The sequence below is a fragment of the Cetorhinus maximus genome, chromosome 14, assembly GCF_964194155.1.
Source record: "Cetorhinus maximus chromosome 14, sCetMax3.hap1.1, whole genome shotgun sequence".
Classification (NCBI taxonomy): Eukaryota; Metazoa; Chordata; class Chondrichthyes; order Lamniformes; family Cetorhinidae; genus Cetorhinus; species Cetorhinus maximus.
In genome coordinates this window covers 16,608,044-16,632,092 of record NC_135892.1, presented here as the reverse complement: position 1 = coordinate 16,632,092, position 24,049 = coordinate 16,608,044, and positions in this window count along the sequence as shown.

Genomic DNA, 24,049 nt, shown 5'->3' with positions numbered 1-24,049 from the left:
CTGGAGCCAACCTTACTTGCACAAAAATCTGGATGAAGGAATCGTGCTGGGGATGCACAGAGCTTTAGTTTGCCCCTGGCTTGTCGATGGTAAATGGGTGCCAAGCTGTTGAGAATTTTTCATTTTTACTGGTTCACCTACCCGATCAGAACCAAGCAAAGCAGTGAGGAGAATGGAAAGAATGTGGCTGGGGATTATCAATTCAAAGGAACTATTAATTTGACGGGCACAAACCATGTGCTTTGGAGCATCTTAACTCAAACTCTACCAAAAGTGTTCTTGGGTAGCCAACTAAGCCCCTAATCTCAAAAATTGGTGATGAGCAGGGCTTAATGTGGGACAGGATAGGGGCAAACTTTAAATGAGTTGCAATTCAGGAGGCTAATGAGGTGAGCATTGGAGTAGTCCAGGCTGGAGGTGACAAAAGTGGGGATAACAGTAGAGGCAATTGGCCTTAAGGCCATTAGACGTAGGAGCAGAAGTAGGGCATTCAGCCCATCGAGTCTGCTCCGCCATTCAATGAGATCATGGCTGAAATGAAGAGTGTCTTAAACAACGATATGGAAGAACAGCAGAAGAACCCCAAGGAGTCTCTGCTGAATTACAGAATTCAAGATGAAGTGAGTGAGCTTCGCAAAGAAAAGGAGAACCTGTTGAAAGACCTTCACACACTACACGGATCCCTCAGGCCAAAGTTTGTACCTCTGGAAAATTACAAAGAGAAACAGGAAGAATTTGACGTCACTCTGCACAAACTGAAGAACTAGTTGGAAGAGAAGACGCAGCAATGTTCAAGGTTCCAGGAGGAAGCCAACAGATACAAGAAGAAAACAGAAGAGCTGAAGAATCAGCTGAATGAAGCTAAAGAGGCTTTGAAAGAAAAAGTCATACAACTTTCCAAGATGCGAGTAGATAATGAACGTATCGTAACATCCTGGCCAATATTTTCAGAGGTCAATTCATCTTCTTGTAAATTTCAATTATTATGTGCCGAATATTGAGTTTTGAAACCGTGGTTTATGGTTTTCCTCCTGCAGTTTTTCAATGACACTGATCTAGGTCCACCTACCCCACCCCAACCCTTGCAGTCCAGGTTGCAGTCCACTTGCCCTTCTCCCCAATGCATCTGTTGCTCAAGACACTGTTGTACTGAGTGTCATAGTTTGATTCATTTGGGAGTACTATAGTTGGCTGTGGATTTGAGTCCCACATCAGGACCTAGGGACATAGTCTAAAATGACACTGCCATGTGGCACTGAGGGAGTGATCATTGATTGCGTTGTGCTCCGAATTAGATCTTAGCTAATGTCCCACCTGCCCTTTCAGGTAAATGATAAAGAGCTGGGCGCATATCTGAAGAAGAACAGAGGGTCATTCTGACTTCCCATCATAGTGTAAAGCAGGAGATGCCACTTGATAACAACGCGAATGAAAATCATGTCTAACAGGCAACTGATCTGAAATTGTTTGTCTTACACATTGAAAGTCCAAACTACACCCGGGGAGCTCTTCTGGCATTGTGACCATCAGTGATTACCTCTTTGCTGTTGTAGTGTGTTAGCTGCGTAATACAGTACCTCAAAAATAATTCAATGTGTATGAAGTGCTTGGAGACATTGCAATGATGTGATAAGAGCAGTGGAATTGAGACATAATGCTCTGTTTGCCAAAATGCAGCCTCAACATAATTGAAAGACTTGTATGCATTTGACATATCACACTTTTCAAAGATGTCATACTCCTTCCCTAAAGGGCATTAGCAAACCAGACAGGTTAATACAACAATTGGTAATGATTTCATGGTGATCACCAGACATTTTTTAATTCCAGATGTTTATTGAATTCAAATTTCATCATCTACCATGCTGGGATCTGAACCCAGTCCCCCAAGAGCATTACTCGTGGAATATTAGCCCAGTGACAATACCACTACACCACCACCATAGTTACCTCTGCCAGCTGTTACTGGAGTTCAGTTACCTGATGCTGCAAGTTGACCAAACTCTCTTATTGCAGTCGTCTGTATTATCATGTACCTCAACATCTCTGGGTTGAAACTTTTGGCCGTAGAGTCATAGAATCATTACGGCACAGAACAAGGCCATTCGTGCCATTGAGTCCACACCGGCTGTCTGTAGAGTAATCCGATCAGTCCCATTGCCCACTCTATCGCTGTGGCTCTGCAAGTTTATTTCCCTGAAGTGGCTATCCCACTTACTTTTGAAATTGTTCATCATCTCTGCTTGCACTATTTTCATAGGCAGCAAATTCCAAGTCATTACAACTCGCTGCATAAAAAAAAGTTCTTCCTCACAGCCCCTCTATATCACTTGCTTGAAATCTTTCATCTGTGTACCTAGTCCTTGGACCATCAAGCCAGTAGCTTTTCTTTTTGATCTTATTTAAATCTGCCATAATCTTGTACACCTCTATCAAATCTCCCCTCACTCTCCTTTGCTCCAAGGAGAACAACCCCAGCTTCTCCAACCTAACCTTGTAGCTAAAACTCCTCATCCCTGGAACCATTCAGGTAAATCTCCTCCGCACCCTCTTTAGGACCCTCACGTCCTTTCATTCATTTTATCGAGAAGAAAAGATTCACGAGAATGGTCCCAGGCATGAGGAACTTCAGTTCTGTAGACAGATTGGAGAATTTGGCCCTGTTTTCAGTGGAGAAGAGAAGGTCGAGAGGAGATTTGATGGAGGTAATCAAAATCATGAGGTGTCTGGACAGAGTAGGTAAGGAAAAACTGTTCCCGTGGTGGAAGGATTGAGAACTAGAGGACACAGATTTAAGGTAATTTGGCAATTGGAGACATGAAAAGAAACTTTTTCACACAGCAAGTGGTTAAGATCTGGAATGGGAACATAGGAAATAGGAGCAGGAGTAGGCCATTTGGCCCCTCGAGCCTGCTCTGCCATTCAGCTAGATCACCTTCTACCTCAACACCATTCTCCCGCATTATTCCCATATCCCTTGATATCTTTAATGTCTAGAAGTCTATCCATCTCTGTCTTGAACATATTCAATGACTGAGCCTCCACAGCCCTCTGGGGTAGAGAATTCCAAGGATTCACCTCTCTTTGAGTGAAGAAATTCCTCCTCATCTCAGTCATAAATGGCTTACCCCTTATTCTGAGACTGTGTGCCCGGGTTCTAGACCCCCCACCCCACCACACCCCACTCCCCCCAGCCAGGGGAAAACATCCTTCCTACATCGACCCTGTCGAGCCCTGTAAGAATTCTGTGTGTTTTAATGAGGTCACCTCTCATTCTTCTAAACTCTAGAGAATACAGGCCCAGTCTCCTCAATCTCTCTTCAAAGGACAATCCCAGCATCCCAGGAATCAGTCTGGAGAAATGTCATTGCACTGTGGAAGGAACCAGGTCTATTTTTAAACAGTATTTTTTTTTCATACCCTGCCAACACTGCTTAGCATTGTGAGGAAAACAATAAACATTCCCTGCTGGATTTTGCATCTGTATATCATAGGTTCCATCCAGATTCACCAGGAATGGCTTAAAATTTCCTGAACTGGATTTCTATTTGGGCTCAAAGTTAACTCAAACTTCTCTCACTAGGTGTGCCTCACAGTCAGGATACACACCATCCAGTGGACAGACCCTGGTACTGCACAGCTCCAAAGAAAAGACTCAAGACCAACCTGCCAAATTCCAACAGCCAGACCCACTCACCTACCCCCAGCCCCTCCATAAAACTGACCACTCACCTCCGTCTATAGCTGACCCACTCACCCCACCCCTGTGCAACTGACCCACTCACCACCCCACCCCGTACAACTGGCCCACTCGCTCCCCTGTACAACTGATTCAATCAATCACCCCCCTGTAAAACTGACCCACTCACCCCCCCTGTACAACTGACCCACTGGCCCTCTCATACGACTGACCCACTCACCCGCCTGCCTCCAACTGCTTCCCATTCTGTCAATTCATGGAAAGAAAGCATGAGTGAAGGTGGAGACAGGGAGTGAGAAAAAGCACTGGGTAAAGCAGCAGAAGAAACAAAATCGAAAAGTGAAGGAATGTAAGAGTGAGAGAAAACAATCAATCAAGTAGTAGAGCGAGAGTGAAAAATGAAGCAGAAGGAAAAGTGCAATTGACAACTGCTGAATTCAAGCATTCTGAACAGCAACATTCAACCCATCCATCAATGGGCTGCTTTCTACAAGGGAATGCACTGTTTTTCATGGTGACTGGTAGTTATCAATATCAATCAATCAGATCATTGGGGAGACAAGACTAGAAACTGTTATGTTTAATGACATTGGTTATAGAGGGCAGGGCTGAAGCCAGTTTGAGCCAATTAGGTGGCTTGGAAATTATGGCGAATGGGAAATTATTGTAGCCTATTAGATTATCTGGGAGGCAGGGCTGAACTGCTTTGAACTGCTGCAGTACATCTGGTGTAGGTACATCAAAGGAGTTCCAGGATTTTGATCCAGTGACAGTGAAGAAACACTGATATAGTTCCAAGTCAAAATGGTGTGTGGCTTGGAGGGGAATTAGAACGTGGTGGTGTTTCTACTCATTCTGCTGCCCTTGCCCTTCTAGGTGGTAGAGGTTGCAGGTTTGGAAAGTGCTGTTAAAGGGGCCTTGGGGAGTTGCTGCAGTGCATCTTCCAGATGGTACACACTGCTGCCATTGTGCATCTGTGGTGGAGGGAGTGAATATTTGTGGATGAGATGCCATCAAGTGGGTGGCTTTGTCCTGGATGGTGTTGAGCTTCTTGAGTGTTGTTGGAGCTGCACTCATCCATGCAAGTGGGGAGTATTCCATCACACTCCTGACTTGTGCCTTGTAGATGGTGGACAGGCTTTGAGGATTCAGGAGTTGAGTTACTCGCCGCACAGTTCCCAGCCTCTGACCTGCTCTTGTAGCCACAGTATTTCTGGTCAATGATAACCACAGTTGATAGTGGGGGGAGCTGGAACTTATTATAACCAATTAGATTGCTTGGCTGTTACTTTTTCCCATTGTTGGTCATGCCTGAGAAATACTGATGGTTCCTGAGAGTCATAATAGGTGACTTATTTTAATGTTTGTCCCCCAAGTGAAGATTTTCCAAACTTTTAATTTTCCTCAAAAAAACACCTTAAGTGAACACCTTCTTCAAGAGTGGTTTGCTGTTGATTATTTCAGATGAGTGGGATGCTCTTTGGTGTAAATGCATTTAATAGCCTATTAATGTTGATTGAACATAGTGGGTACTATGTGGTATATTAAGGTATGTGGGCCTGAACATCCTGGGTCTGGAAATAATGAGAAGCATTACTGAAATTGTGAGTTTGGCCTCATTTAGGAAAATATGGATTGACGGTCACTGTAGGCCACAATCATTAAAATGTAAAAAAAAATCTGGCGTAATAATAGTCAAGTATCTAAGAGCAGAGGGGAATATGCTCCATGATCCCTTCTGAAAATGAAGTAAATGCATTTGCAACTCTCCAGCATCTTTTGTAACTTTTAAACCTGCTGCAAAACCTGCTTCCTCGACACCATTCCTTCACTTATCATCATGCTGAAAGTGAAGGTAGTTTCTGAGCTGTCGTTTGTTGTTGGGGTGGAGGGTCATCCTAACTTTCTTTCAAGTTGCAGCAGTTTTCCCTGTTCAGTAGGCTGTGTGGATTGGGCTGTGCTGGTAGTCCCTCCCAAGGACCAACATCGTCTTTCAGTGAAGGTGGGAGTAAAAATCTGGAGTCAAAATATTTCGTTCTGACGAGAGAGGCAGTGATTGGATTTGTCAACTTTGTACAGTTTTGGTTTCCTGACTAAAGATATGATATACTTGCTTTTAAAGATTCACCAGACTGATTCCTGGGATGAGGGAATTGTCCTATAAGGAGAGACGGAGTAAATCAGGGCTAAGTTCCTCAGAGTTTAGAAGAATGAGAGGGAATTACATTGAAACATATAAAATTCTTGAGGGGCTTGACAGGGTAAATGCTGGGAGGATTATTCCCCTGGTTGGGGAATCTAGAACAAGGGGTCACAGTGTCAGTATAAGTAGTCAACCATTTAGGGTTGAGATGAGAGATTTCTTCATTCAAAACAGTTGTGAACCTTTCGAACTTCTTTGCCTTCAAGTATATTCATGTCAGAGATTGATGGATTTTATATTCCTAAGAAATCAAGGTATGTAAGGATAGAGCGGGAAGTGAAGCTAGAATAAGACTAGCCCTGATCATATTGAATGGTGAAGCAGGCTTGAAAGGTCGAAGGGCCTACTCCTGCTCCTATTTCCTGTGTTCTCATGTTAACTCTGGTTGGACATATTCCTGAAAGTTTTATCACGTGACCTTCCAAAACCCCCGCCCAGTCAAACATTCTCCTTCCCGCCACTTCCAATACTTTTTGTGACTAATAAACAATCACTTTGAAAGAAAATTGAAAACACAATTTATTTTAATGTTCCCTATGATTTCCACCCCACCCCAACCAACCCAGGTGCTTCTCGAAACAATGTCCTGCAGGTTAATCTTTAATTCTTGGAGGCTCTTGGAAACCCCCTCTATTCCTTCAATTATTCCGCCGTGGCTTCTCGCCCAATGCCCTGGCTTTGGGCCACCATTGTGCCCTTGGTTGCCTATTGTGTGCTGTTGTCGTGTCTGGCAAATTGCCGGGCCAGAGTCCAGGGCCTTAACCTACGCTTGGGCCTCTAGCTGCATTGACAAGTTGTAATGGCCACATGAGGAGGGGTGCTCCCCTAACATTTCAATCCAAGTCTGACCATAACAGGGTTTGTTGTGAATTTAAAGAGGATTAAGTAGTTTTGCTCAATGTCTGTGTTTACGTACCGATTGCCAAGAAATGAGTCTGACAGGAGTTAGTTTTTATTGAGTTAAAAATACACCCAGGTAAAGAGAGCAAAATATTTAAAAAGGTAAACCCATGCTTTTTGAACCTTTTGTGACACAGACACACACACTTTACAAGTTATACTATAGGTGGTTACTTTATTAGCCGAATTAAATTTCAATGCTAAAGGTAATATTGAAAATGCACTGCTTGAGTCCTTGGCTGATCACTGTGGCTGCTGCAGAAATTTATCTAAGTTCCCTTAGATTCCAGGTGTTGAGTTGAAGCCCATGTAACTGCAACTGCCACAAATGATTTATTTTTAATCCGTAATCTGTCTCTTCCAGAAGTCGATGAGTTTTTCACCTTAGGTTCATTTCGATGGAAATTTTACTATCTCCGTGCTGGATTTTTAAATTGTAAGAGATAGGGCCTTAACTTGGGAAAGGAGAGAGGGGAGCTCCTTACTACTTCTTTGGCAGTTTTTCCAGACTATTCACTACTTCTTAGCAACTTGCATGCTATATTAAAGAGATTTCAAAATGATTACTTCAGTCACATGACCTTTCCCTCCCCATTCTGATTTCAGAAGGGGTTGTCTCATGTCTGAAAGGATGCTTTTGTTTCATGGCTGGGGTGATTAGATTCTGTAATGTCTGAACTGTTAACTGCCTGAATGAGTCTTATCCATCTTGATGAAATAGGAAGACATGTCTCCATATAGCCATTGTTCTAGCGGACTTTCTGTCTCCGCTGGAGAGGTGATCTTATAGAAATGTAAATACTACATTCAGTACATTTCAGTAAACCCCTTTGAAGTGGTGTTGACATCCTCAGATATGAAATTCCAGAGAAGGATGTTGTGGCATGGCTGAATTGCAATTCCCATTGGAACATTCCCAAATCTGATCAACTTGCAATACCAGGCATCAGGTGATTTGTGGTAGTCATTTTTGGTCAGTGCCTTCTTGTCTTTACCAAGTCCTTTTTAAACAGTTCAGTGTATGTTTGGTCAGCCAGTGAAATTACAGATTAATATCACTCATGCACAAGTCACATCATCATGGCAAAGTGTAAACTACAGACCAGTGTGCCTAGTCTGCATTTAGCCCAACACCATCAGTGTCCACCATCCCTCCGGGTGGCCTCAGTCCCCATTGCCCCTTAATGTTCCTAGGCCCTCTCAGTTCTCCTAGCTCCTTTCTCGAATTTAGGGACTGTTTTGTGTGGCAATTTGGGAATCCATATACCACATTTATATAAAACTGCTAAACGTACATATAGATTGTATAACTTGGTATGATCCCAGTTGATGTTAATACTGGACAAGTCAGATCCTAGAGCGAAACCTGGCTTGGTAGATCCTAACTATTTTTTAGAAGCTATGGAGGTCAGTTACTGAACACATTCACAAGAATCTGCCTGTATACTTTTAACAAAAAGGATAAAACATGTGTTAAGCAAGAACAAATGGACTGTATTACACTACACAAAACGGTTGGAAAAATTTCAATACAGATACCAGAAAATGATTCAAACTCTTACTATTCCTTTTATCCCAGCAACCCTTAGAGACACAAAGCCCCAGCGAAGATTTACCACTGTCTCAACACCAAGGTTTCTTCCTTGGGTTAGCTCCATTTCAAACAGTTTTCTTCTGGCAGACTGCTGCGCATTCACTAGATGCTTTTCTTCAGCTGGTATCTCTCCCTGAGACACCCAAAACCACAATCTAAACTCACTATTACTTCAACTTCAGAGCAAATATAGAAGTTCCCTAAACTCAGTTCCTCAGCAGGCTTGCAGGATTGCTAGAATTTACACCTCCTGCCTGCACTCTCTGGTATGCACACACTAACTGACCTTCTGGGTTTCTCTGTCTCTCTGTGTGCCTCTGGACCCCTGTCACTAGGTAACAGGAGTTTTTTTCCTACTTTCATTTAACATCACTAAACTACTAACCCCTTGGTAACTCATCTTTTTACTTCAAGAGTTGTAAAACCTCATTAAAAATGCATGTCTACAAACAGGGCCCCAGATTTCCTGGCACCCAGCTCACAAAAACTTCTAAATGAATCTAAAGCCTGGTTTCACCTTTCTTAACACCCAAATACAAAATACAAATTAACCTTAAAGCTATACATTTTGTCCTGAACAATTCCCTGCTGAAAAAAATGAAAAGGTATCTTTAAGAGGCATTTTTATTTTCTATTGCAACCTCCTCTTATCATTATCTCTATTTTATTTATACAGATTTTACCCTAGCAGTGACAATGTATTTATATCAAGTACACAAGGACTTTTCCAGATAAATCATATTCCACATAAGTCCATTTCATCACGAGATTCAGGTTCATCCATATTTGGTCTTGATAAAGCATCTGCTGTGGTATTGTCTCTTCCTGCTACATGAATGATTTTCAAATTGTATGGTTGTAGCAATAAACACCAATGAAATAGTCTCATTCTTGGTATGAAACTTTGCTGAAAAGGTTAAAGAACTATGGTCCACAAAAGTAACAGTCTCTACAGAGTTGTTGGATATGTAGACTTCAAAATGTTGTGGAGCCAACACCAAACTCAAAATCTCTTTTTCCACAGTTGAGTATTTCTGCTGCCAAGAATTTAAGTTTCGAGAAAATTAACTGGCCATTTGATCCTCATCTCGTCCCCCAGTAATAAAACTGCGCCAACACCTAGATCACTGGCACCTTCGGCCAGTTTAAATGGTTTAGCATAATTTGGTGCTGCTAAAACCGGGTATGGTAGTCAGAACAGCTTTCAAGCTGTCAAAGGCACTTTGAAACTCCTTCGTCCACTCAAATTTCTTGCCTTTAACAAGCTTGTCAGGGGAGCCACTGTAATCTGGAACAAATTTCCGACAAAATCCACTCATGCCTGTATACCACAGAGCCTCTTGTTTTGCCTTAGGCAATGGGAAATCTAAGATAGCCCTTATTTTTCCTTCTCGGGGGGCAGAATTTTACGCTTGGCGTGCGGGTGCTTGCCCGACATGTCCGAGCGTAAAGTTACGCGAGATGACGTCGGGCATGCGTCCTGACGTCATCGCACACTCGGCGCACGCTGGAGTCGAGCGAGATGAGGTTTCCTAAAGCAAGTAAATATTAAATAAAAACTTTATTTTGGAATTAAAAACATGTCCCATCTCATGTGACAGTCACATAAGGGGACATGTTTTTAAAAAATTTTTACAGTCTTAATTAATTTTTTAAAAAAGTGCTTCAATCTCCCTGAGGCTCCTTCCACCCGTACCACTGCTATTGTTTTAATACCCAATTCCTTTCCTGGTACAAACTTTCCTGAGAATTCCTTAAGCATTCCTACCACTGCAATGGGTCTCCCTTTAATTCCCAGCAATTAGCTTTAGTATGTCCAGTCTTACTACAATGGAAGCATATTATTTTCTTTACATTACGTTTAGGTTCTAACCTACCTCCTTAATTACTTTGGCATCCTTCTGTTTGTTCCATAGAACTAGTACCTTTTCCAACCTCAGATTTTCTATTCCTCCAGATTCCTTGTTGATTACCATATGACCACTTCCCCACAGGGAACTGTCTGTGTGAGATATCATCGATATCAGCCAAAACTGCTCAATCTTGGATCTTTGATACTTGACACTCATCTAAATATGTCTTAGTGGTTACTGGAATACTATTTTGGAATTCTTCCATAATGATTTCCTTCACATTCTCAAAAGTTTTCTCTAACTTCAGTGATTGAAACCACTGATCCCATAACATTTTTTCTTCTCTTGCAACTTCTACAAATGTCCGATTAGGTTTCTTTCTCATGGTCCTAAACTTTAATTGACAAGCTTTAGGGACAAGCTCATAAGCATTGAGCGTTGCTTTTTAACTGTTTCATAGTCTGCAGACTGTTCCTTTGACAGACTAGTGTATACATTCATAGCTGAACCTTACAGGACAGTTTGTAACATTAAGGTCCAAGCATCCTTTGATTACTTCAACTTCACAGCTATCTTTTCAAATGAGGCGAAATAACTTTCAACTCCATGCTCTGTAAATTTAGGCACTAAATGGAGATTTCTGGTTAAATCAAATTCCTCAGTGGAATCAGGATCATCCTCTGAACTACCATCTCCTCTTTCTTCCTTTATTCAAAGCTTTTCTCTAGCCAAGGCATGTTGTCTGAGCTCTTTCTCTCTTTGAAACTCAAGCTCAAGTTTTTTTCATTTCCATTTCCTTTGCCCATTCTTTTTCTTTCTCCTTTCTTTCCAATTCAAGTTTTTTTTCATTTCTTTCCCTCTCTCTTTCCTACAATTCAAGTTTTTTCATCTCCTTTTTCTATCTCAATCTGCTTCATTTGCAACTGAATTTTTGCTACCTCTAGCAATTTCATGTCTTTTTCCTTTTAATTCTAAATCCTGGACAATTACTTTGTTCATATCATCCTTATGAGATCCTGCTTTTATATCTACCTTCATTTTTTCTGCTAACTCTTTCAGTTTAGCCTTTGTCAAGGATTTCAAATAATCTAATTATATTTTCTACTCCCAGAAAAGTCTTAGCAACAGTCAAAGCCATTTTTAAATTACAATCCATGTAATATACTTCACAGCAAATCCTGTTCCTATGCCCAGTACCTCCACATACGCTTTTCTTTAAGAATTCACAGATCTCACTGAAATTCAGGGATTTTTAATCCTGTAAGAGCCCCCATTTTGTTTTGACCCCAGCTAATGTTAATACTGGACAAGTCAGATCCCAGAGTAAAATCTGGCTTAGTAGATCCTAACTTTGTGTTTTTTTTTTAAGAAACCGTGGAAGTCAGTTACTGAACACATTAACAAGAGTCTGCCAGTGTACTTTTAACACACAGAATAAAACTTTTATTAAACAAGAGAAAATGACCTATATTACACTGGGCAAAAAAGTTGGAAAGATTTCAATGCAGATACCAGAAAGTGATTCAACCTCATGCTATTCCTTTTATCCCAATATCCCTTACAGATACAAAACCCCAGCGAAGATTTACTATTGTCTCAATGCCAGGATTTCTTGCTTGGGTTAGCTAAGTTTCAAACAGTTTTCTTCCAGCGGACTGCTGTGCATTGACTAGATGCTTTTCTTCAGCTGGTATCTCTCCCTGAGACACCCAAAAGCTGCAATCTAAACTCACTATAATATCAACTCCTGAGCAAACACATGAGTTCCCTAAACTCAGTTCCCCCGCAGGCTTGCAGGGTTTCTTATTAGAGAGATTCGACCTTCTGCCTGCACTCGCTGGTAAAGACACACTAACTGACTGTCTGTGTTTCCCTGTCTCTCCGTGTATCCCTGGACCCCTGTCACTAGGCAACAGCACAGTTTTTTTTTCTACTTTGTTTTTCTTTAACTTCATTAAATTACTAATCCTTCACTAAACTACTAATCCTAACACATCTCTTTACTTTACAAGTTGCAAAACCACATTAAAAATGCATGAATACAAACAGGGCCCCAGACTTCCTGGCACCCAGCTCACAAAAACCCCTAAATGAAACTAAAAGCAGGTTTCACCTTCCTTAACAACCAAAAACAAAATACAAATTAAACTTAAAGCTATACATTGTTCCTAACAAACCACACAAATATGAAGTATAAACATCAGCAGAGATGAATTGGGCCTGTCGCTGCGCTGTTGATTTGATGAGGTGTGTAACCAGACACCATTATAAATGCAGGATTATCTATTTTTCTCAGCGACAGCAGTGTTACTCACCACTCCACCTCCACAATACAGGCCACCCAAAAATGCTAGAGCTGGCATCTGAAAGGTACTATTTTGATTTCTGAAACAGAGGTGTTTTGATGTCCAGAGCCAGATAAGCCAGCACTGGCAGTTCAGTAAGGACATTTGGGTATTATTGAAGACACATGAGCCATGAATTGTATGGCCCTATGCCATTGGGTGGTTTATTTGCTGTAAACCGTCACTTCCCAATGCACGCATGTGTTTTTTAAAGTCTGCCTGGTTTTAAAGTCACCTGTAGTTCAGTGTGCACGTGTTAAACCTTTGTATAGCAAACAAAGCAAGGTCTGTGGAAAATGAACGGTTTGAAAATATTTGCAATTGATTCTATACCTTGCTGTGTCAGTATGAGGACTTACAATAACTCCTGTTTACTCGCTGTGCTATGTTCCATTTACTCAATCGCTGTTAACACTATTGCGAGCATTAACACTACTGCGAGTTAAGGACACAAGTTAATCAGTTGGTTGCAATGTGGTTAGATTCGACACTTGAGACAAGATTTTCCATCCAAGTTATGCTGGTAGAAAATCAAGTCTCAGCCTATTTCTGTAGCCACACCAATCTTGCCATCATTTCCTTTAGATGCCACCAGCACTGCCCAAATATAGGCTGGTGTATTCAAATAAAGTATTGATAATACATGTGATAATTACCATTATTATTACATTAGCAACGTTGGGTACTATCATTGGATCATTGGTGTCTTGACTTGATTGGGGCCAACAGAGAGATTTAACTGGCCCACTCCAGTGAGTGTACACGATTGCAGGGCAACCAACTCACTGTTCCTCACTGCCAGCATTCACCAGCTAAATGTAAATTCCAGTTACAAATGGGAACCAAATTGATGCAATGATTGCAGATTTTTTTCCAGGATTGTTACTGGGCAACATACTTCCCCGCCTCCCCCTCCCCCCTCCAATGTCCAATCTAAAACCAGAAAAAAAACATATTTTATCAAGTGATCATTCTCAAGCATGATTGAAAATCAAGAGTAATAAATAATAAGTAATAAGTAATGAAGTACGAAGAGAATGATGATAGTGGAGTAGCAATCAGCACCTGCCCAATTTGTTTGCGTAAGAATACTGCAAATGATATCATTCCCAGTCAGCCTGTGACATGCCCCTTCACAACCTTGCCCCTCTTTATCTCTGTAGCCTCCTCCAGCCCTACCATCACCTGGAACTGTCCAATCCTCCAATTCTGTCATTTAGTGCATTCCCGATTTCCTTCAGTTCACCAGTGTCCATCAAGCCTTCAAGTGTCCAGGTTCTGGGGCTGGAAATCCTTCCCTCAACCTTTCCTTGGAAGACATTCCCTGAGACCCATCTCTTTGACCAAGACTTTGGTCGCCTGTTCTAATGTCGTCTTCTTTGGTTTGCAGTCCATTTTTTAAAAAAAATTACACTTGTGAAGCAGCGTGGGTTGTTTTTCAATGCTAAAGATGCTATTTAAATCCAGGTTGTTGTTGTTACATAAATATAGACATGCGGGGCCATTCAGACCGCCCGCAATTCGTTTTCATGCCTGGGCTGTGAGGACACTGTGCATAGTAATAAGAATCTTTCTAAACTGCTCAAATCCAGTCATAGACCCACCTTCCCCTCCTTCGCACACTCACTCATTTCCCATAATATCAATAGACGCAATCAACTCCCTGGATTGGGCTGCGGGAAATCCAGTTTTGCCAGTTGCTAAGCTAAAGCTGACTGCAAGCATTGATTGTATCTGGGGGAGCGAAGTCCAGTATGCATGCAGGAGACAGAGCTGCGCTGTACGTGTCTTGCTTATATCTTTGTGCACAGAGAGAAATTACCAGCGTGTGAGCTCTTGAGAGGGCTGAGGAACTATAGCCTTCAGAGCATGTTGGTGGGTAAAACTGTTTCACTGCAGTTCCACCCTAATCTTTCAAATGTTTAAATGATATAAAAGCGCTAATCTAAGAGATGGGTTGGTGCTGTGCCTTGCTTGTAAGTGTAGTATTTTACAAAGTTCAGACTAGTGAGTAAAGAGCAATATTTTCAAAGCGCTCCAGGCTTTAAAGAGTTAAATATAGCACTTGTTGCCATAGCGCTTCCACACAGGGAAATTTCCATTGCTATTTATATAAGGCTAATTGTGTGATACTTGTTGTATCTCTCTCATAGGTACAATAGCTATCAAAGATTTCATAAGGTGACTTCTGTGCATTAAGACATTGATTAAAGCTACAGACTCGACTATGCGATACACCGAAACTTTCCATGTGCAAACAGCATTCGGAATACTAAGTATTAGGTGTGTTAGAAGGTACCATGTGTCATTCTGCCCTGTATGACTGTTTGAGTTTGCCCCTCCCAGTTAATATGGGGTGACCTTTCTGTTCACAAGAAACCACTGCATAGTTCAGTGAGTATGTTCCAAGTGTACACTGTAACCGGAGTATCAAGCAGTGTCCTCAAAACACTCATGGAATGTTCCAAACCCTTGGCATTTAGGGGAACATAATGGATCATTCGTCTTATTGGAAGGTTCCAGCCACAATGAATGATTTATATAAAATGTTCTGTAGTGATATTTCCTCATGGGCAGCCTCGGGTGGTGTCTGTGCGTGTGAGTTCTGGAGGTCAGAAAGCACAAAAGGGAATGCCTTTTAGTTTCTTACTTTGTGGGGTATGGTGTTTGACGTACGATGACCATGTGCTCAATTTTGTTTATATGTAGATGTGTTTTCATATTTGATCAATAGCTTTAACCTTTTGTTTTGCAATATTATCTCTTGGTTCAGTCCTGCATGGTAAATCCTGCACGAACATAAACTCATGGCGATGGGGACCAACAGATCTCATAGTGAAGAAGAGACTGGAAGGCTGCCGTAAAACAATGAACACATGTGTGCATCAACGCGATGGGAATATTGGACTATCCTGCCGGTAGAACACTGTTTCTCTTGGCTAAGATTCCAAAGTTTACCCATGTTGAATGGCCACTTGGGTGAAGTGTTGTGTTATCATGGTCATCATTGCCATGTAAGAGAGTGAGGCGCTTCCAAAGGGCGACATCAGAAAGTGGGGCAGGAGGCAATCTGAGCTCCATCCTGTCACTCTTTGCTCTGCAGGTTAGCTTCATTATAAGCCAGAAATGGAAGCCGTGACACATGGACCTCTGAGCTTTACGGTTTGGTGTATTTGCAGTTGAGGAAAATCTAATTGAATTTTATCTGCTACGTGCACGATTTGTAGCTTATACATTTTGTATTGAGGACGTGATAAATTTTGAATATGGTCATATGAGTGGCACATCGCATAAAAAGCATTTTGAATAAATTTATGGCTGACACTATTGGAGCCGTACACAATAGACCTTATGAGATTGCTCTTTAAAATCTAAGTGGTATTCTCTGTGACACTTTTTTGGACATCTTTCCCCATAAGGAGAAATTCTAACTCCATCACCACCCCCCCCAAAAAAAAGGTGTGTTTAGATGGATGAAAAGTAACATGTTCACACTAGAAAATCTCAAACTTGAACCTAACCCACCTCTAACCCATCCATATCTGGTTTTATTGGAGGCTGCATGTTGGGAATTGGTGGGTGGTCGGCAACCAATCCACTCCCAGGAGGTGGGTCACTCATTTGAATATTTTAATGAAGCTGCATGTCGGGTTGTTTTCTCTGATCCAGGTTTGACACTGGTTGCCTGAGTTTCCTGGGTCTCAGATTCTGAAGGGAGTTATATCCTAATGCCAGGACTTTACTATGGAGTACTGTACTCAGTACCTAATGGTCTTGGAGGAGGTCCAGCACAGATTTACCAGACTGCAGCTAAAAGTGTTAAACTAAGAGGCGTTGACTAGGCTTGCATTCCATTGAGTATGGAAGAATAAGGAGTGACCTAATTGAGGTGTTTAAGATGATTAAAATGGAGGTCTTGTGGCACAGTGGGTAGTGTCTCTACCTCTAAGCCAGAAGTTCTGGGTTCAAGTGCCACTTCAAGACTTGACAGCCAAGGACAGTGCATGCATAACATGGCCAAACAGGTTGAGAATCAACTTGCAAATCCTTCCAACACAAGCCAATGGCTTATGCCAATTGGCATATTGGCATGAGCCAATCCAACCTGTTAACTATTGATATTTCCCAGCTAAATATTTTTCTTCTTGCAGTTCATAGAATCATAGGAGACAGGAGGACATTTGGCCCATCATACCTGTGCTAGCTCTTTAAAAGAGCTATCCAATTAGTCATTTCCCATTCATTATACACATACATACACACACAGACACTTTCCCTCTCTTTGGGGAATTAGCAGGGTGGTTATCAGCCTGTTGAACAATGTCTTGAATGTTCCTTCCGTGCTCACCAAGTCCTGGAGCAGGACTTCAATCTGGAGCTTATTGATCAGAGGCAGGGGTGCAACAGTTCTCTTGTGAAAGTTACCATTGAATCTGTTTTCCCCCAGCCTTTCAGACAGTGCATTCTGAACACACTGAATCATACATTCATAGAATAGTTACAGCACAGGAGGAGGGCATTCAGCCTATAAAGTCAGTGCCAACTCACTGCAAGAGCAATTTAGCCAATCCAACTTCTCCCCCCACTCCCCCCCTACCCTTTCTCCATAGCCCCGCATCCTTTTTCCCCTTCATTTACTTACCTTATTCCCTTTGGAAGGCTTCGATTGAATCTGCCTCTACCACATTTTCAGGCAATGCATTCCAGGTTGTGTTGATTTTACTGTGTGTAATAAATAAATAAATAAATAAATAAAAGCTTTTCTTCATGTTGGCCTTTGGTTCTTTTGCCAATCACCTTCAATCTGTACCCTTTGGGTTCTTGACCCTTCTGCCAATAGAAACAGTTTCTCCCTATCTACTCTGTCCAGACCCTTCATGATTTTAGACACCTCGATCAAACCTCCTCTCAACCCTCTCTTCTCCGAGGAGAACAAGCTCAGCTTCTCTCATCTATCCATGTAACTGAAGCCCGTCACCCCTGGAACCATCCTCATGACTCTTTTGCTGCACTATTTCTGCGCCTTCACATCCCTCTGAGAGTGTGCCATCCAGCATTGGGCACAATACTCCAGTTCATGTGGAACCAGTGTTTTATAAAGGTTTGACCTAACTTTTGGGAAGCAATGATCTGCATGGGGGAAAAAAATAATTTCCTCTTCCCGCTGGCTCTTTTGCCAATTATCTCAAATCTGTGTCCTTTGGTTACTGAACCTCTCGCCAGTGGAAAGAATTTTACAGTTTTACATGGAAGTATATAGAATGGGCAATACAGGAACAGGAGCAAAGGAGCCTGATTTCAATATTACAATAAAATGTACCACCTTGTGAAAAGATATAGGCCGGATTTTCCGGGTGGTGGGGGGTGAGAGTTTCCGGGTGGTGGAGGCGGGGGAGAGAATTGGGCGTGAGCGGCAGGAGTCTGTTACATGTTAGAGTGAAAGCACGGTGGGGTCATCCGATGGTGTCCGCCATGATGGAATTGTGGACCCCGCCAGAGGCCGGCATGAACCCAATTTGCATCCCACTAATGGAATGCAGAGGGAGGCCTGACCAGAATCGCTGCCCACCCTCCCCCTGCACCCCCCCTCCAACCCACCCCCCCACCGCTGATTTACCATTATGCCGGCAGGGAAACATGCCAGCCCCAAAAGACATCAGGACAAGCATGACGTGCAGAAGTCAGGACTTCCAATTAGGGCCTTGCTCACATTGCAGACACCCGAGGAGAAAGTGATGCTGGATTCTGATAGCTACAGACCCTGGAGAGACACATACACCGTGCGCTGGGTGGGTCCTCATGCACACGGGCTCCGCAGCTCTCAGAAGGTGGGAGGGCTCTACGCCGCAGCTTCAACTTCGCTGAGGCTTCGGGCCTTCGCAGGCCTCGCCAAGGGCTCGCAGCTTCATCCAGGGTCTCCATTGAAGCTTCGGAACCTCCCCAACCTCATCATCGGCTGGTACAGATGATCGGAGAAGGGATGCGCAGGGGGAAAGGAACGTCTAGCTGTGGGTGGGAGGGGAAGGTGTAACGGGGTCGGGGGGGTGTTCAGATTGGAAGGGGAGGTACGAAGGTGTCAGGGCTGGGTGAGGTTGGGTGGGGGGACGAAGGGCCGGGGGTGGGGTGAGGTTGGGAGAAGGGAGTACGGGGGGAGGAGGGTGTCATGGCGGAGAATGATGCAAGTGGGTAGGTAGGTGTAAGAGAGGATATTTGGAGGGGGAAAGGCATTCAGGGGAAGGAGGGAGTAGGGAGGGGTGTTGTCTGCAGGGTGGGGGGGGAGAGGACGGAGTGGACTGGAGGGGAGGAGGGAGTTTGGATGAGGCAACGTGTCCGTGGGGCCTGGGAGGGGGGAAGGCACTTCACGGTGGGGAGGGGGGGGTGGTGAGGAATGTGTTGGGAGGGGGGAAGGTTTCCTTCAGGTGCCCGAGGGCCCCAACCTGACCCCTTGACGGGAAGGAGTACCTGGAGGGATGTCAAGGGGCCCTGTTCCCTCTCACATTGCCACTGCAGGAACTCATCCATGGCTGCCGCGATGGAGTGCCGGTCTGCGCGCATCTCCGTGTTCTGCTGGACCAGGGTCTCCATGGCGCCCACCATCCTCCCCATGGAGACCTCCATACACGCACATGTGGGCACCACTTCATCAGAGAGCAGGTGGACACACACCCCTTGGACTCGGGTGCTTTTCTGTTGAAGGCTTCTAACAGTTCTGCTGACTCTCCAGGATGAGTTGGAAGGCCGAATTCAGAGGCATGTCATCTGACTCGGACCCCACAGATTCCTCCTCTCCAGCAGTCCTTCGAGTGCCGGGGAGCTCGGCTGAACCTGCCTCCTCCTGCTGCAGACACGTGTCTGTGCGGTGACCACCAGACTGTGATCCTGAGCCTTCTCTAGATCTAGATCCCACTGAGGTGTGTGTTTCTGCGCTGGTGGAGGGTGTGGGTAAGCGCTGTGACGGGTCTTCCAGGCTCCTTATTTCCAGCTCTTCAATGGAGGAGATGCCTCTTGGCTGGAGGTGAGGATGTGGATGGAGCTGAGGGACTGACTGGCTGAGGGTGTCGGTCACTTGGCAGAGCTCCCTGTGAACCAAAGTAGAGATGATTAGTGCATGGCTGCAGAGTCAAAAGCAGGAGAGAGAGCACTCACAGTTGCATTGAGAGAGGGATGATGTGGTGCAGGATCCTCACGTGGGTGTTCACTGCCAACCTCACTGTCACCGCAGGCAGGGTCCACATCCTCACCAGTCAGCACGATGGCTCATTCCTCAAAGTGAGTGAGGGGCCTAATATGGGCCACTCCACCCCCGGTCTGGGACCTCTCCCTGCTGTTGTGAGTCAGCTTTTCCTGCATGAAAACAGATGGAGAGAGTGTGAGCAGGACACACGGCACTGAGCGGAATGTTTGTGTGGTGGGTGGAGCCATGGACAGGATGAGGACATGAGCTCCAGAGGATATGAGCCTGATGGAGATGTGAGGGTGTGTGTGTTGCCCCTTGAGGTGTGAGATCCCTATGGATGTGTGATGGGTTTGTGAGTGTATGAGTTGAGAGTGATGAGGTAGTTGGAAGAATGGCTGAGAGCATTCACCCTCTTCCTGCACTGGGTGTGTCTGACCTCCTCTGTGCTCCGGTGGCGCTGACCACCACGGCCACTGCCTCCCAGGCCAGATTGGGTACTCCGGTGGGCCTCCTGCCAGCAGAGCAGGGGTACAGGACATCACGGCGGCCTTTCACTGTGCCCAACACGTGCCCCAGAGAGGAGTTACTAAATTTTGGGACTGCTGTCTTGTTTGCTTTTGGGGCGATCTGTGGCTTGGAGCAGTCCTGGTCTGTAAAAATGAAGTGGGCTGCGCTCTGGTGCACTTTAACTATGGCGCCTGGAGCAAGGAAGCGCTGAGGTCACAGCATGGTGGGCCAATCCAAGCCCACCCACCAGCGATCCGGAGTGTTCCCCGTGAATGCATTATTAATGAGGCAAGAGGCGGCAGGAAAGGGATGATGCAACACAGAAATCTGCCATTGGGGCCAGTGGGTAAAATGTCCTTTTTCATGCCCACTAGTGCACTTAGTGCAAATCTGGGATGATTCCACTCATATCCTGGGGGTGGGGGGGTGGGGGGGTGGGGGTGGTGGAGGCTGGTGGGGTTGGGGCGGGGGGGATCGGTGGGGTGGGCTGGTCACATTCGCAATTTGAAATTGTTAATGCCTACCCTTCATCCTGTGCTCTCGTCTGCCACCCCGGGGGATTGGTTAGTATTGATCCTAACCTCTCAGTTCTGCTATCATCCCTGGAAATATTTTTGCACTTTCTCCAGTACCCCTAGACCGTTTTGTAATAGGGGAACCAGAAATGTGCATTGCGCTTTGAGTGTGGTCTAACCAAGGTCCTATACAAGTTTAACATTAATTCAGCCTTTTTGTTCTATCTCTTTAGAAGTGAACTCCAGTGCATTGTTGGCTTTATTTATGGCCTCATTAACCTGTGTCACTACTTTAAATGATTTATGTTTCTGTACCACTGGATCTCTCTCTATTCTTCTATCCCATTTAGACACAGGGGGCCAAATTTTTGTTCTCGAGCCGGGAGCGCCAGTCAGAAACCTGACTTGGGAGAATATGCCACAGATATGTGAACTTTCATTCCAGTGGGGTGGGTGTTAACGGGAGTTGAGCCCACCACCCCAGGAAAGAGTTCAGGGGCTGTTGGGTGCAGAGGCTGTCTGAGAGGCCTGTCTTGGTGCTCCTGAGCTTGTACGAAAAAGAATGAAGCAAAAAACAGCTCTCTAATGCTCACTCGCTACACCCCCTCAACCTCACACACAACCCCCATGCCAACTATGGCTCCTTATGCCCCTCATATCCTCTATGCTAACCTTTGCCCCGATTATAGACTTTATTTTTTTTTAAAAACACATTAAAAAGCTAAATTGCTTCAACCATTTTATCCCTTTATAAAAGCAAACATTTCATTTGGGTACTTAACCCCATATAAAGCAAGCACTTGTATTCATAGCCCTACATCAAAGACTTCATAACCACTTGGAGCTGTCAATCAAACTGTGAGCTGCAGGCACCCAACTGCGATAATTATAAGTTATGAAATCAGTCATGCAGCACAAATCCTAAAATGATAACCTTCAGGTTTATGTCAACGGCCCCAGTGAAATTACAAGTACCAATTTTTTTTTGAACTTCAAAATTTTTATAAAAGTGTAAAGGGCAGGAGATTGAAATGCCTCAAAAGCCTGGCCGTTCCACAGAGCTTATCCATTTTTTACACATATTCATATCGACTCTTACCTCTCCCAAAGGAATACCTGGACCTATCCAAAAAGGTATCCTACCTCTCCAAATAACTCTGGCAGCTTTAGGCCCTCTTCAAAGGTCTAAAGCCCACAAGTCATATTTTGGACATCCCACTAAAGAAAATTGGATCTGTTTAAAGGCAGTTGCACTTGTCAATGTGCAGCTGCCTCCATGAACCATGGATGCGCAAACTACAACCTGCCCCCATTTTCCAACAGGCCTCCCACCCACCAGCAAAAATAGCAGGTGCAGTGTTCGGAGGCAGGTCTTCCAGTAGCAGGGCTCCGGCACCATTTTCAATAAATTGCAGACCTTTTTCTCCCCCATGAAAATTCAGGCCCGAGTTTCCAATGAATATGTGCCTTCCTTATGCTTCCTAATAAAATGCCCCACCCCATTCTTAACCACAATGAAATTCATTTGCCAATACATACCCATTCTGTAGGTTTATTATTGTTGTCCAAATTGCAGTCTGCAGTGTTAATATACTTTAGTTAATATACCCAATTTAGTGTCACCTGTAAATTTTGAAATTGTATTTCTAATTCCCGAGTCCAAATTGCTTATGTAAACATAGAACAACAGTGATTCCAGTAAGGCTCCTTGTGGAACACCACTTCCTGCCTTTTGCTTGTCTAAGGCCTGAAATTTTTCCATGCAGACAGAGACTCTCTCCTGTCTTTGTGAAAATGGCTGCATGGGCACAAATTCAGAAGTCCCGCCCCACAACCTGGCACCCGCCATTTTCGCAGGGGGGAGGGGGGTCGGTGCAGGTTCTAAATTGCATATCCATGGTTCACAGAGGCAACTGCACATGTTAAATTGTAGCTACCTCAGTCAGATCATATTTTGTCTAGTGGGATGTCCAAAACATGACTTGTGCACTTTAGATCTGGTAGGAGGAGGTCTAAAGCTGCCGAAGTACTTTGGAGAGGTAGGGCACACTTTTGGGCCCAGGACCCCTTTGGGAGAGGTAGGTCCACCTTTGGCATTGTTAAAATTAGACATGAATGTGTGTAAATGGTGCATAAACTATCAAGAGAACTGTCAAATTGTCAAGAGATTTAAATCTCTAGCCATTTAAATATTTGAAAAAAAACTCCTCAGCATTTAAAAAAAAATCAGTGCTTGCTATGTCAATCTGTCTGTTGATATAGGCTTGAGGGCAATCATTACATGATTAGTGCTGCATAACTGATTTCAAACCTGTCATTATCACAGTGAAGTGCCGATCAGATTGACAACTTCAAGTGGTTATAAGCTCTTTAAAAGGGGACCATGAATTCAAATACTTGTTGTTTTTATAAGGGATTAAAGTAAGTTAAATGTAGTGAATGGGTTTTTATAAGTGAGAGTGTATTTTAGTTTTGAAATGGTGAAATCATCAATAGACCCTTAAGAATTTTATTTAATCTCAGCATAGGCACTGAGGTCTGCCCATGGTGAATACTGGGTGACTTGGCATATTGGATGTAAGGGCAAAGGCTGGTGGGTGGGGGGCATGAGTTGGCACCAAGTTGACAGAGGATATAAAGGGCCATTGGGAGAGAGTGGGATTGGCATGGCAAACATAAGAGGCCATGGGGTGAATGGGGTGGCGTGGATGGGACATACGGAGTGTGCAGGAGGTGAGGGGGTGTGAGGGCTGGAGGGCTGCTTTTGTTTTATTAATTTTCTCATATCTTTGATAAAATACCAGAGCAACAAAGCTGGCCTTTCACCAATAATGCCTCTGCTGCTGCCAACCTTCAAACTGTTTCAGGCACCACCCGCCATGACTCCCATTTTCACCTGCTCCCCCCTTCACCCCCGGACCAAAAGTTCAAACTTGTGGGGCATTGTTTTACTGGGGCGGGTTTGTGAGTCACTGGCTAGGCTATCATTTGTTTCCCATCCCTAATTACCCTTGAGAAGGTGGTGGTGAGCTGCATTTGTGAACCGCTGCAGTCCACGTGGGGCAAGTACATGCACACTGATGGTAGGAAGGGAATTCTAGGATTTTGACCCAGCGACAGTGAAGAAGTGGCAATATAGTTTAAAGTCAAGATGGTGTGTGACTTGGAGGGGGACTTGCATGGGGTGGTTTTCCCACACATCCTTTGCCCTTGTCCTGTTAGAGGTCATGGATTTGGAAATTGCTGTTAAAGGTG